Below are 12379 nucleotides of genomic sequence, written 5' to 3'. Positions count from 1 at the left end.
AAAATACCATACAGTAGGACGTTCTCCTCAATGTGATCGTAGCTGAAAGAGAAAGTATATGACAATATCACGTTTAGTTGAACGTCACAGCTTGGAAAGTCATCACACTGAGGCATACTGACCCAGATCTAGTGAGATGTAAGGATGAAGTCACTCATGAGTGCTTCTCTCACAGTCACCGGTAAGGTTTGGAAGGTCACATGGTTTAGAACAGGAATTTGATGTTCACCCGTTCTTGTGTATATTTGAACTGAAAGTGTCAACAGCTGAAACTTAAAAAAAAATAAATAAAATAAAAAAAAAAATCAACATAAGTTTACAAATCATAATTAAATGTAGTAAGTATGTTTTAGGTACAACTTTAGTTTAATATCTTAGCTGCTTGTCCTTTTTCCCTCATTTTCTGGCTAATTGGGATAGTTTGTGCTTAGGGACCTAACCTTTTTCTACATAAGGTTTCCATGGCAAATTTGCTTCTTTTTTCCTCAACATCCTGAAGATTCTAAAGGTACTTGGTGTTTGTGTATTCCCCTGGAAGGGACCATGAAATTATGCAAAATATAGCAACATTTAGATTTTTTTTTTTTTAAGGCAAAAAAGGAAAAATTGTTCCAGATAAGTGTCTGTTTTCCCCTAAAATGGCTTCCACAAGTAGTTTGTGGTACTAAAGTCACCCTCTTCCCATCTTTCAGGAACACGCAGAGCTGAATTTAAAGAAACAAATTCAAAAATAAAAAAATGAATTCTGTACCTCAGTATTGTCATTTTTTAAGAGGCCTCCCATTTTTCCTTAAAAAAAATAAATAAAAAAAATATATATAATATATATATATATTTATATTTTGTTTTTTATTGTACACAGCACAAACAGTGCATGCGCAGTCACCCACCCAAAACTACTCTATAACAAATGACTCGCACAAGCAGCCCCCCACCCAGGACTGGCGTATAATAGTCATAGAGTATTGCAGTAGGATACGAGACAATGACGTCTCAATAACACACGCACAAGAGGATCATGAAGAGGTGTCTGTCCCACCGACACAGGATAGCATGGCATAGTACTTTAACCAATCCTCTCAGACCTTAAAAAACTTTAAGGGGCATGCTCTATTTCTATGCCGCCATGTAGAGGCCCATTCCCGATCTCCATTCTCCCAAAGTTGGAGCTGCTGAGGCTCCCTAGCAGCATTCTATATCGCGTTTGGCCACTACTAGCCAGAAGTTACAAAAGAGGAGCTTTATCGCAGGGAGGTCTACATCTCCCGGGCCCCCAGTAAGACATATTTAGGCTCAAGAGGAATTTGTTCCCTAATACCTTGCTAATGAGCTCTCCCACCAATCGTGACCAGTAAATTTGGATGCTTGGGCAGCTACACATGGTGTGGACCAATCGTACCCCGAGCCACTCCACTGCGCAGGCAATCTGGGGATGCTGCCTTCCCCATGCGGTGTGGGCGATCTGTCATAGTAAACTTGGTGCAGTTTTTTACGGCGTCCTCCCTCAGGTGCATCAGGGCTGCTTTCCAGCCCACATTTTCGAGTCCCCCAATCTCCCCCCACGTCACTTTCCCCTGGGCCCTAAGCTTGCCCAGCGTGTCTGCCATGTTCTTATTAGCTGTTTTGTAAGTGAGGCAGATGGCCTTCGATTTCAACTTCTCCAGGAATATTCTGCCTTCAAGAGAGGCATAAGTGGGCATACCAAACTCCCTCTGGCCTTCCGCTTGCCAAGTGTGGGGCAATTGTGCATATATCAGCTGTTGATTGGAGCTCATATGATAATCTCTTTGAAGTGACGAGAAGGGCATCAGTCTACCAACTTCCAGGAGGTCACCCATCCAACAGATTTCCAGCAGATCACAGGACCCAAACTGCCTGAGTTTCCTCATTTTGCACATCCACACCACCTCCCAAAGCGGAGTCTCCTGCAATATTTTCCCTTTCCATCCTATATCTTGAGTGTCTTTCCTCCAGGCCCCCAGTGCCACCTGCGTCAGGAGCAGCTTTGGAATACCCTTTCTTAGAATTCAAGTAATGGAAGAATGACCGGATGGCGAATTGTGTGTGCTCTATTCTGGAGGTGGAATGGTCCTGTTGCGCGAAGGTCCAATCATTGATTGCCACTGTATGGGACACCCAGTAGTGTACCCTTACATTTTGGAGAGCAGTCCTGCCATTATTTGGCTTGCATTGGAGGGTCTTGAGCACTATCCTTGGGTGGCTATCGTCCTATAGTAGAGCCTGAAGTCCTTCTTCTATCCTGAAGAACGTCACTTCCGGGATTGGGTGGTATGTGTTTTGTAGGGCATTACATTTTTCCTATTTTTTATACTCTCAGCTTACTTCCAATTTGTGGTGGAAACCAGTGTGAAACCCATGGGTGATCCAGAAAGGCTATAGATTTCTGAAAGTAGACAAAAGTCTAAATTCAGCAAAGGGTCATGTGAAGTTCCTCTAGGTTTTTGCTAGGAAAAAAAAACAGTTGAACTAAAGAAATATTGCAAATGAGTAGGAAAAAACAGCCATTTGTGAGATTTCCATATAACTTTGTCACAGTGGCTGATATATAAAGGCAGTATACCATTACTTCCACTAGACCCTTCTGGTTGCAGGGATATATAGGGTTTGTAGGTTCTCCAAGAACCCAAGGTACCCAAAGCCTCCAACTGAGCTGCACTGTAAAATGTTTTTTTCACTGAGTATAGATCAGTTAACTTAGAAAAGTAGCCAGAGTGAAAAATGGGTATCAAGTAAACCTATATTTCTGAAACGGGCACAAGATATGAAGTTTAGCAGCAGTGATTATTTTTCAAGATGTGATCTTTCTTAAACAGTAGCTTACGTTTGAAAGACACAAATGCAGTGAAATCCAATTAGTAATCACAAATGTTAGACTAGTCTATGCTCCCACAAGTCTTCCAATAAAAATGGTGCCACACTTGTGTGGGTAGGCTTGGTGCCTGCAGCTGGAAATGGCCCAACATGGACACATCATATTTTTCCACCAAAAACTGACCTTTTTCCCAATTTGAGAAGCTCTAGATTTTGAGCCCTAGCTCAGCCGGCACCTAGGGAACGCTATCCAAACTGTACATTTTTGAAAACTAGACACCTAGGGGCACCAAGGGTGGGCTAACTTGTGTTGGTCTGAACAGGTTTTTTTTTTTTTTTTAACCTAGAATTCCTTGCATACATCAGACTTTGACTAAAAAACAAATTTTCCTTATTTCTGTGATGGAAAGTTCTGGAATCTTCATGGAGCCACAGACCTTATTCCACCCGACAGTCCTCCAAGTTTCCAGATAAAAATAGTACGTCACTTATGTGGGTAGGCCAGGTGCCCTTGAAAGAAACGTATCAATCCAAGGTCAGTGGTAGTACCCTAGTGAGGCTCCCGTTGACCTTGGTTTGAGCCGTTCCTCTAGGAGGCCCAGTTTACAAGTGGGACAGCATTTTTATCGGCACAAGGGGGGTAATGCAGAGTGTTAGGAATTTTGTGGATTCCTGTAGTTTTTGGTACGGTCATCACAGAAAAGGAAGGCAAATGTGTGATTTCAGTTGAATTTGAGGTTTTTTAGAGCATGGGAGGGTAAGAAAACCTCATTGGGATCCACGCAAGGCATACCACTCCGTAAGTCAAGTTTTCAAAATATTTATGGTTCATAGGTTTGCATACGTGGTGCCACAGCATGGCCCCAAATACCACCCCTACTCCTATTGCTTATCCCTCAACACATCAATTTAGGGCCTTTCGTGTCGTTTTTTTCTTGAGCCAGCCGTACAATTGGGATACAGTTCTTATCAGGAGGCGTGTTGGCACTCTGGGTCAATGGAAACCTGTGGCTCCAAGCATATTCCCTGTTACCCAAGTTTGAGGTTTGTAAGAGCTTCTGGGTAATATCACCAGATGAGAGCCTTGAAAGTCATGCACCCATGGACCCCCCTGGTTGTCTAGTTTTCAGAAATGTGCAGGTTTGCCTAGGTGCCCAAAATCCACAGATAACCATAATGAGTGAAAAATAGTTCTTAGTAAGAGCCATCCTGCTGCCACAGATATAAATCTGGTCGTATTTGTTTTCTTTTTAAGTTAATCCACAATTTACACTGGTTGATCTAAGCACCTCCAGGAATGCTGGCTTCAAAGCACAGATACTTAGAATATCTGAATCTTGAAACCAAGGCTTCGGATGGTGAGCCATAAGGCCATGTCAAGGCACCAACCGCTTTATGGTCCATTCACATGTTGCAAGACTTTCATGCTGCCAGCTGCTGGCCCAATCCAACCAGTCAGTGCGCTCACATCAACAAACCGACGGGTTATAGTTACTTGAATTTCTTTGGTTTTGTGTGTGTAAATTAAGAACCTAACTATATTGTCCCTGTAACTTTTGTTTTTTTTAAGTGAATTTCTGTGTTTTTTAAATTCTATTTCCTAACTATAATGTCCCTGTAACCTTTGTATTTTTTTTTTTAATTAAATACACACACACACTGTCTCCATCTATCTCTACATCCACTCACTTAGTTTAAATACACTTACTTGCTGATAAAGGTATATCTGTGGTAATGTGTGCGTTGTAAATGCTGTTTCTGGTGTATCTACAGCTACAAATGCCGCAAACTGAAATGTTACTTACCCCGTAAGCATCTGTTCATGGAATATAGTGCTGTAGATTCACATGTGCGCGCCCGCCTCCTTGGGAGCCTTTGGCTGTTGCATAAGCTATGCTTTCCTTTAATTTCCGCATTCACATGCATGGTCATGTTGGATCACTTCTGGGTTCCATCTCCATTCTCACTCACTGTGCTGGAAAACAATCTAATGTTCGAGTCTATGTCCATGTGCATTACCAGTCATAGGAGGAGTCACAGTACTATATTACTCAAAAGACTTTAAAAAAAAAAAAAAAAGTTATACACGTCCGAACCCAACATTAGATGACAGAAGTATGCAGAGCACTGCATGCCACAAACAGATGCTTACAGAGCAACATTTTATATATATATATATATATATATATATATATATATATATATATATCCAAAGCCCTACTGGCAGTCACTAGTAGGTAGTCATAGTTAGGATCTAGTTGCCATAGGAAAAGCCTGTTTTGTTTTGCCAATAATTTTGGTACCGTTTGATGAATCTTCACAAACTTTTTAAAATTAGTACACTACTCTCTTCAGCTGCTGTCTTGAAAGTTTTGGGGTGGTTTGTTAAGTGGAGGCCTAGAAAAAGGGGGGGGGGGGTCACAAAATGCATTTCCTCCATGCATTTTCCCATTGGGTCTTTAGAGACAACTACAGCCCGCTTAATGGAATTACACCAAATAAGGCAGGAAGCTAGATCTTTCTGGTAAGATCGTGCTTTTTGTTACTTGGTGTAAATCCATTCAGTTGTTTTTGAGATATTAAAGGAAAAAGAAATATGGATATCCGGACAGCTGGTGTTCAGATATGCTCTGATTAGCCTATTTAAAGGAGACTAGTCAATCTTGATTGGTTGGTGACAACTTGAAAAATGTTTTGGTAGCCATAACAAGACTCGTGGACTTTGTCCCTGTGTCCTGAAAATGAATAAACATTTTTTACAGAAGTATGCAGATCCCAAAAGGGATAGATGGGGTCCCAAATAGACCCACCCCCTTTTGTCTGGCCAGAACATGGACAACTTGCTGTGGCAGCACTTACTCGACTCTGAGGCATGGTCCTCATAGGAATGCATTGTAGTGAATGGCAGGTCATAAAAAGGAGAATGTATAAAAGGTGAGAACAGATTTTAGTTACAATATAAATCGTTTGTTAATTTTACCATACTCATTTTAGGAATCGTGGTGTGTTCTAAGGTGAATTTATCCTGTGAAAAAGCCTTCTGCTGGGATGTCATGAATCATGTTTCAGAGAAAACTGTTTGGTCATTATTTTCCCCATAGTGGTTATGGAATGTGCTCCAGAAGCTAAAATGAGAGTATATTTGCTATAAATTCACACCATCTTTCTCAGCTACATGAGAATTAAATTTCACATTCTCAGTGAGACATGTGCTTCAAACAGGAGCAGCCTGTCAGTTGATTTGATTTGTGTTATGTATACTGCAGTTTGCAGAGTGTTCTAAAGAACAATTAGAGCGCTAACAGACTTATTTTTGATAAGTGTTGCACACCTGAAGCCATCTTGATTGAATTAAACTGGTAAAACTTAAAACATTTAATTTAGAAAGGAACAAAATGAGATGGTTCATGTTGTCATAGAAATTATGGTTAGTGCTGTAGAAAAATAGGGCGTGTTTTTAAGGGAGTTCTCAAATATCTTCCTCTTCTATTTCATTAAAACATTCTGAAATGCAGACTGAAACATGCATTTCAAACACCAGCAGCATACTGCCTGTTAACTCCCTGGTAAACAGCACCTTTCCCACAGTGATCTACTGAGGGACTAGAATGCTAACACACTGGATTCATGCTAAAAGTGTGGCACATCTGTACTCCATCTTGATGGAATCAAAGTGGAAAACTGAAAGCATTTTCTACTGAGGATACTGCAGTAAAAGAGAAAATTAGGGAGCTTCATAACACATTCTTTCGAGATGGCCCCCAGAGAAAAAGGAGCGCATGTGGTGCACAAATATCACTCAAATGTAGCTCAAGTATGGCTCAGTGACAGAAGTGTGCAAAACACTTTAATTTTTTGAGTTTTTACAGTTTTATATAGCGCAGACTTGACCTGAAGGTATTGGAGTGCTTTACCTAAGCATCAGTTACATTACACAAGGACACGTTCCTTTTGGTTTTAGGCATGGGGAAATTACGTGATCTGACCAGAATCACAGGATGTCGAGATGATGCCAAAACTCAAACCTAGTTCCCCAGTTGCATAGTCTGAAGCTGTGGCTGTAACGCCACATCCTCTTCCCTAGGTGTAACATATAATCAAGTGATCAAAAAGATAAAAAACATAAAGATGGCAAATAATTTTAAATTGCCTTGTTGCTATTTGAGAACTCAGAAAATAAGTCCTCATTTTAGTTTTTTAGAGCACACGCCATAATTTCTATGGTAATAAGACCCTCTCATTTTCATAATTTCTAAAGAAAATGCTTTATGTATTAGTTTTGATTGCATCAAGATGTCAGGTGTGCCACACTTTTGTAATAAATATAGAATGTTGGCAATCTAGTTGTTCATTAGAATACTATGTGGAGGCAGATGTTAGGGGCAGAGAGTAGAGTGCTGAGGGGACAAGTTGACCACGCTGAGCAGGTGGGAGGGGCAGTAACTGCGACGGGCCATGGAAGGCAGGGTAAAGGGGGACAGGGGCATCAAACCAACCAACCATGCAGGTCAGGCAAGAGAGATTGTGGCAATATAGCAGGCTATGCAGGGCAGAAGGAAGAGGCAGTGGCAGTACAGCCATACATGCCAACAGACCAGATTCAGGCAGTAGACTTACTATGCTTTTAAGCCCAAAAAGGCTTTATTTTATTAGTCTCCTGCCCAAAATCTCCTCCATTTCAGTGTAAGTCAGTGGAGAAAATCATTTCCTCTGTTTTTTCCCCAAAATATTTCTTTTACCAAGTGCAAAATGTTGGCAAGTATGTAGTTTGTATCATGGAGGACAGGAATAATGGGGTATGGGTGTGAACTTGGAGAACGGAGGGCAGGAGGGAGATGGGCAGGGGCACGAAACAGACCTTACAGGGCAGGTGTCAAGGTTCCAGAACATACTATACCATACAGCACAAGCGGGGAGGTAGTGCAGTACAATGGACCATGGAAAGCACCAGGCAGGGGACCCGGCCATGCACATGGGCAACAGAGCAGAGGGGAAAGAGGCAAGGGCAGCAAGCTGACTATACCGGACAGACAGGAGGGACAGTTGCAGCATACCCACCATGAAGGGCAGGAGGGAGGGGGCTGTGGCATGACAGTGGACCAGACAAGTAAGGAAGGAGGGAGGGGATAGGGGCCTGCACATGGAAAATGTCAGGCAGGGGTTCAAGGGGGCAGGTGCAGCAAGCTGACCATGGGTGCAGGCAGGATGGGCACTGCAAGCACAACACACCTTGGAGAGCAACAGTGAGACTGTAATAACATAAGCACAGACAATGGAGGGAAGGTGGGAGGTGGTCAGGGGCAGCAAGCTTCCAACAGGAGCAGGTGGGAGGGACTCTCGCAGCACAGAAGACCATGCATGGCAAGCTGGAGGGTTAGTGTCAGCACAACTGCCATGGTGGGCAAGAGGGAGAGGGTAGGTGCATGCACAAGGGGCCATGGAGGACGGAAGGGAGGATAGTGGCTAGACACAGACAAGAGAGTGCATGGGAATGAGCTTCACAACAGACCACGCAGGACAGGCAGGAGGAGCAGTTCCAGCACAACAGAGCATGGAGGCAGAAGGGAGTGGCAGCAGAATGGACCATGGAAGACAGGAGGGGGTGATAAAGATGTGGAACTTGGGCAGGCGGGGTGAAGGTGGCAGGGACAGGCGGCAGCCATCTGACCATGCTAGGCAGACAGGAGGGGCAGTGGCAGTTCAGCAGAACACTGAGTAGATAGGATGGGCAGTGGCAGGTCTATGGAACATTGTGAGTTAAAAGAAGGGAGCAGTGACATGCGCACAAATATTCGATGGCAGGGGGATGGAGGATAAGGGCAGCAAGCTAAGCACAGAGGCTAAGCAGGAGAGCAATTATGGGGCATAGAATTGGGCAATGGAGGGCAGTAGTAGTGGACAGTGACATCAAGCTAAATGTAGGGCAGTGGCAGCACATCGGATCAAGTAGAGCAGGAAGGAAGGGACTGGTGCATGGATTCTGACAACAGAGGGTAGCAAGGAGGTGGAGGAAGCAGCAAACTAACTGTTCAGGGCAGGTGGGAATGGCAGTGGCAGAAAATCGGCTACACAAATTGTAATGAAGGAGCAGGGGCATGGGCTTGTCACCAGTGGGTAGTTACAGTTAGGACCATGTTTCCATAGGAAAAAGCAAAAGCGTGTTTCCCTTGTTAATTCCCATAGGAGTTTTGAACATGACTACAGCCCGAACCGATGGATAGAATTACACCAAATTTGGCAGAAAGCTACATTTTGTTCCACAGATTGTGCGTTATTTGGTATTGTTGTGTAGCCATTTTAGCTATAATTTTAGACGAGTTATTTTAGCAAATTTGGCCTGCAACTGTGCACTTTAACCTAGATATGTTTTATTCATATTATTTTAACAATAGCCACATTTGCGGTCTTGTTTTATTTTCTCTATCTAGCTGTTCTTCGGCTAGGCCAGCACTGTGTTCTTAAACAAGACATTTCTTTCACTCTGTGCTTTTCTCAAGGCTGCAGTAAGATAGGTTGCCGGCAAAAGTGGTACGCTTTATATCTAATGTTCACAGAAACATACACACTCTTGTGTGGGGATCTTTTCTTGGAACATCAGCTGTTTTATTATAAAAACACTACTTTGACGCATGTATGTTAGAGGGAGATTCCAGCCAGATGACCACGACTGTATGTTTATGCTTTGCTGCAGCTACTGCAAAGGTATGAGGGATGATGTCACCCCAAGGGAACCTGAAGGGCAGAATTAGAGCTTAACATGCAGTGCTCTAACATAGAGTAGGTAGGAACTATTCTAAAAAACCGTAGTGACAATATGGTAGCGTTATTTTTGTGTTTTACTCTCCTTGTCACAATTTGTAATCCTGTCATGCCATTGTCCTAGGTTTTGCAATACATGCTTTATTATCTAAGATGCAGTTACTTCAATAAACCTTATTGAACTATACTCTGCCTCTGATTTTCCTTGCATATGTGAGACTAATGTAACAGAGAAATGGATGAAATCTGAGTGACCATGATTTCCTGGAGGATTCATTTGTCATGCGCCTGGTTGCACAGTCATCCCTGCTCTTGGATGAGAGACTGCTAGATAGCGAAACAAAACCCTGATTAGGCCGACAGGTGTCACCTGGTATGGGGTCAGACTCTGTCATCCGCAGTACAAGAGATTTTGCTCCCCAAATCCAATAGTCTCATTAGGATAATGAGAACCTACGTGACAGTATAAATCCGGTGTGATATAGGGGAGTTTGAGGGTCAAATTGTAAGTTTAAAATGATTTTATTTACCACTCACGATATTTGTGAAAGTTGTGACGTTCAGCACAGTCCCCCCCATGTAACGTTGTGACAAATTCACGAATAACACTGAAACATATATATATTTAAAAAAAAAAATCATACACTGTCATTCACTCATAGAAGCACTCACTAATGCACTTACTCACAGACCCAGTCAGTCATACACACACTTTCAGACCCTCACGTAGCCTGATGCGCCTTCTCAGACCCTTACGCACCCGCTCAGACCCTTACGCACCCACTCTAAGACTGACATTCATACACCCTTTCACAGACCCACTCACTCATGCCCTCACTCACAGACCCACTCACGCCCTCACTCAGACGCACGCACGCACACCCACGCACGCACTCCCACATGCTCACGCACCCATTCACAGACCCATGCAGAGACTCAAGCACCCACTCAGCCTTTCACACCCACTGAGACCCACATAGACCCTCACACCCATTCCCACCCAGAGACACCCTCTTGCATCTATTCTGACACCCAGAGACAGGCCCTGCGACCAACCCCGACCTGTAACTGCTGAATTTCTATGGTTTTGTGCGAGTAAACTCAGACCCTAACTATAACGTCCCTGTAACCTTTGTTTTTTTAAGTGAATTTCTGTGTTTTTTTAAATTCTACATTCTAACTATAAAATCCCTGTAACCTTTGTTTTTTTTCAGTGAAGTTTTATATTTTATTTAATGTAAAGTTTGTTATTTAACTATAACTTGCACCCTCGCCATGCACTGGTAATTACTGTAGATATTACAGCACCCATGACAACTTTTATAACGTCAATAAAAATATTAAACATTAGCAGTCAAATTATTGAACAAAAACTGTGCATGGCAAGGGCTTGAGTTATTGTTACATTAGGACCTGAGTTATGGTTACTTGAAATAACTAATTATAACTTCTGAATTTCTCCGTTTTTGTGCTAGTAAATTCAGACCCTAACTATAACGTCCCTGTAACCTTTGTTTTTTTATGTGAATTTCTGTTTTTGTGTGTGTGTGTGTGTGTATATATATATATATATATATATATATATATATATATATATATATATACACATATATATATACACATATATATATACACATATATAATATAAAGCACTAAGAAGTACTAAAACGGTGAAAGGAAAAGAAAACACAATTAAAATCTGAGAAGTTCATAAAAAATAGGTGATACTTTTAACTTTCAATAAACACTTGAGCAACAAAAATCTACAGGTGGGATCCGGAGATATGATTTTTAAAAGACATAAATCACTTCTTTTTTTACTATGTGCAATGAATCATTGTAATCAACTGTGATAACACTTTAGGATTAGCCACTACAAGCAAGTTGAAAGCAGCTATGTCGGCATTCTTGAGGTTGCCAGCTCCAAAAGGGAGTCAGTCACAGGGACCAAACAAGTCCACGGGCACAGTTACCTGTCAATTTTAACAGTTTACAATCCATTCACAAATCCTTAGGCAGGACCGCCATTGAAGACAATGGAATGGTCCTGATGCAAGGGATACAGGATGCTGAATTGGTGCAGTGGGGCTTCTTTTGGCAACCTCCTCATCCTTGGGCTTGGGCTTGAGCTGTTGTCTTTGGGCTCAGGGGTCCATCTCTAACGGGGTCCAGCCATAGTCCAGGGCAGGTCTAGTTGATTCTGGTCTCCAGTTACAGCAAATCTAATGGTTTCCTTTAGTTGGAAATGACTTTCTTTCAGGATGACTAATCTACACTCTGACCTTCACAGGTCTGGCTAGCTTAAAGGCACCTAATGAGGGTCACCACTCTGTCTCCCACGCTTCACTTCAGGGTCCAGCATCGTTCAGGCTTCTTGGGGCTGGGTTTGCAAGGTGGCAAGCTTCTGAAGCTTTACCATGTTAACCTTAATGTCAAGGGTCACATTTTGCACCCCCTTAAATATCACTATGCTAGCTGCTAGTGTATGGCCAATCATGCCATCATTAGCACTGGACCTCTCTACTTTCTTTCAGGTTCAGCAGCACAGACTTCATAGTGCTCTCACACCAAAGCGGTTTCACCTAGCTTGCTTCCTCACTTGACCATCCCTTCTTTAAATAATCTCACTGGCAAAAGTTCCTTCTAGTTAAAATGGCAAAGAATGGAACTCGTCTCCTTATTTGAATAAGAATAATTAGCAAGCATTTGAATTCATGAAAACATTATTACCTATCTGTTTCTCTGCACTGAACTACTCAGCTCCTAAATGAAATGGCAGATGCACAAC

The 12379-nt window shown here is 42.3% G+C and overlaps 1 protein-coding gene across 13 annotated transcripts in view; it reads left to right on the top strand.

Moving 5' to 3' along the window:
• Positions 1–12379, top strand: part of EIF4G3 (eukaryotic translation initiation factor 4 gamma 3) — a 906783-nt gene that overhangs the window by 176458 nt on the left and 717946 nt on the right. The window lies entirely within an intron of this gene.

The sequence above is a fragment of the Pleurodeles waltl genome, chromosome 6 (assembly GCF_031143425.1).
Source record: "Pleurodeles waltl isolate 20211129_DDA chromosome 6, aPleWal1.hap1.20221129, whole genome shotgun sequence".
NCBI classification, from domain to species: domain Eukaryota; kingdom Metazoa; phylum Chordata; class Amphibia; order Caudata; family Salamandridae; genus Pleurodeles; species Pleurodeles waltl.
The sequence above is the reverse complement of the archived record's forward strand: the minus strand, read 5'-3'. Positions and strand labels throughout refer to the sequence as shown.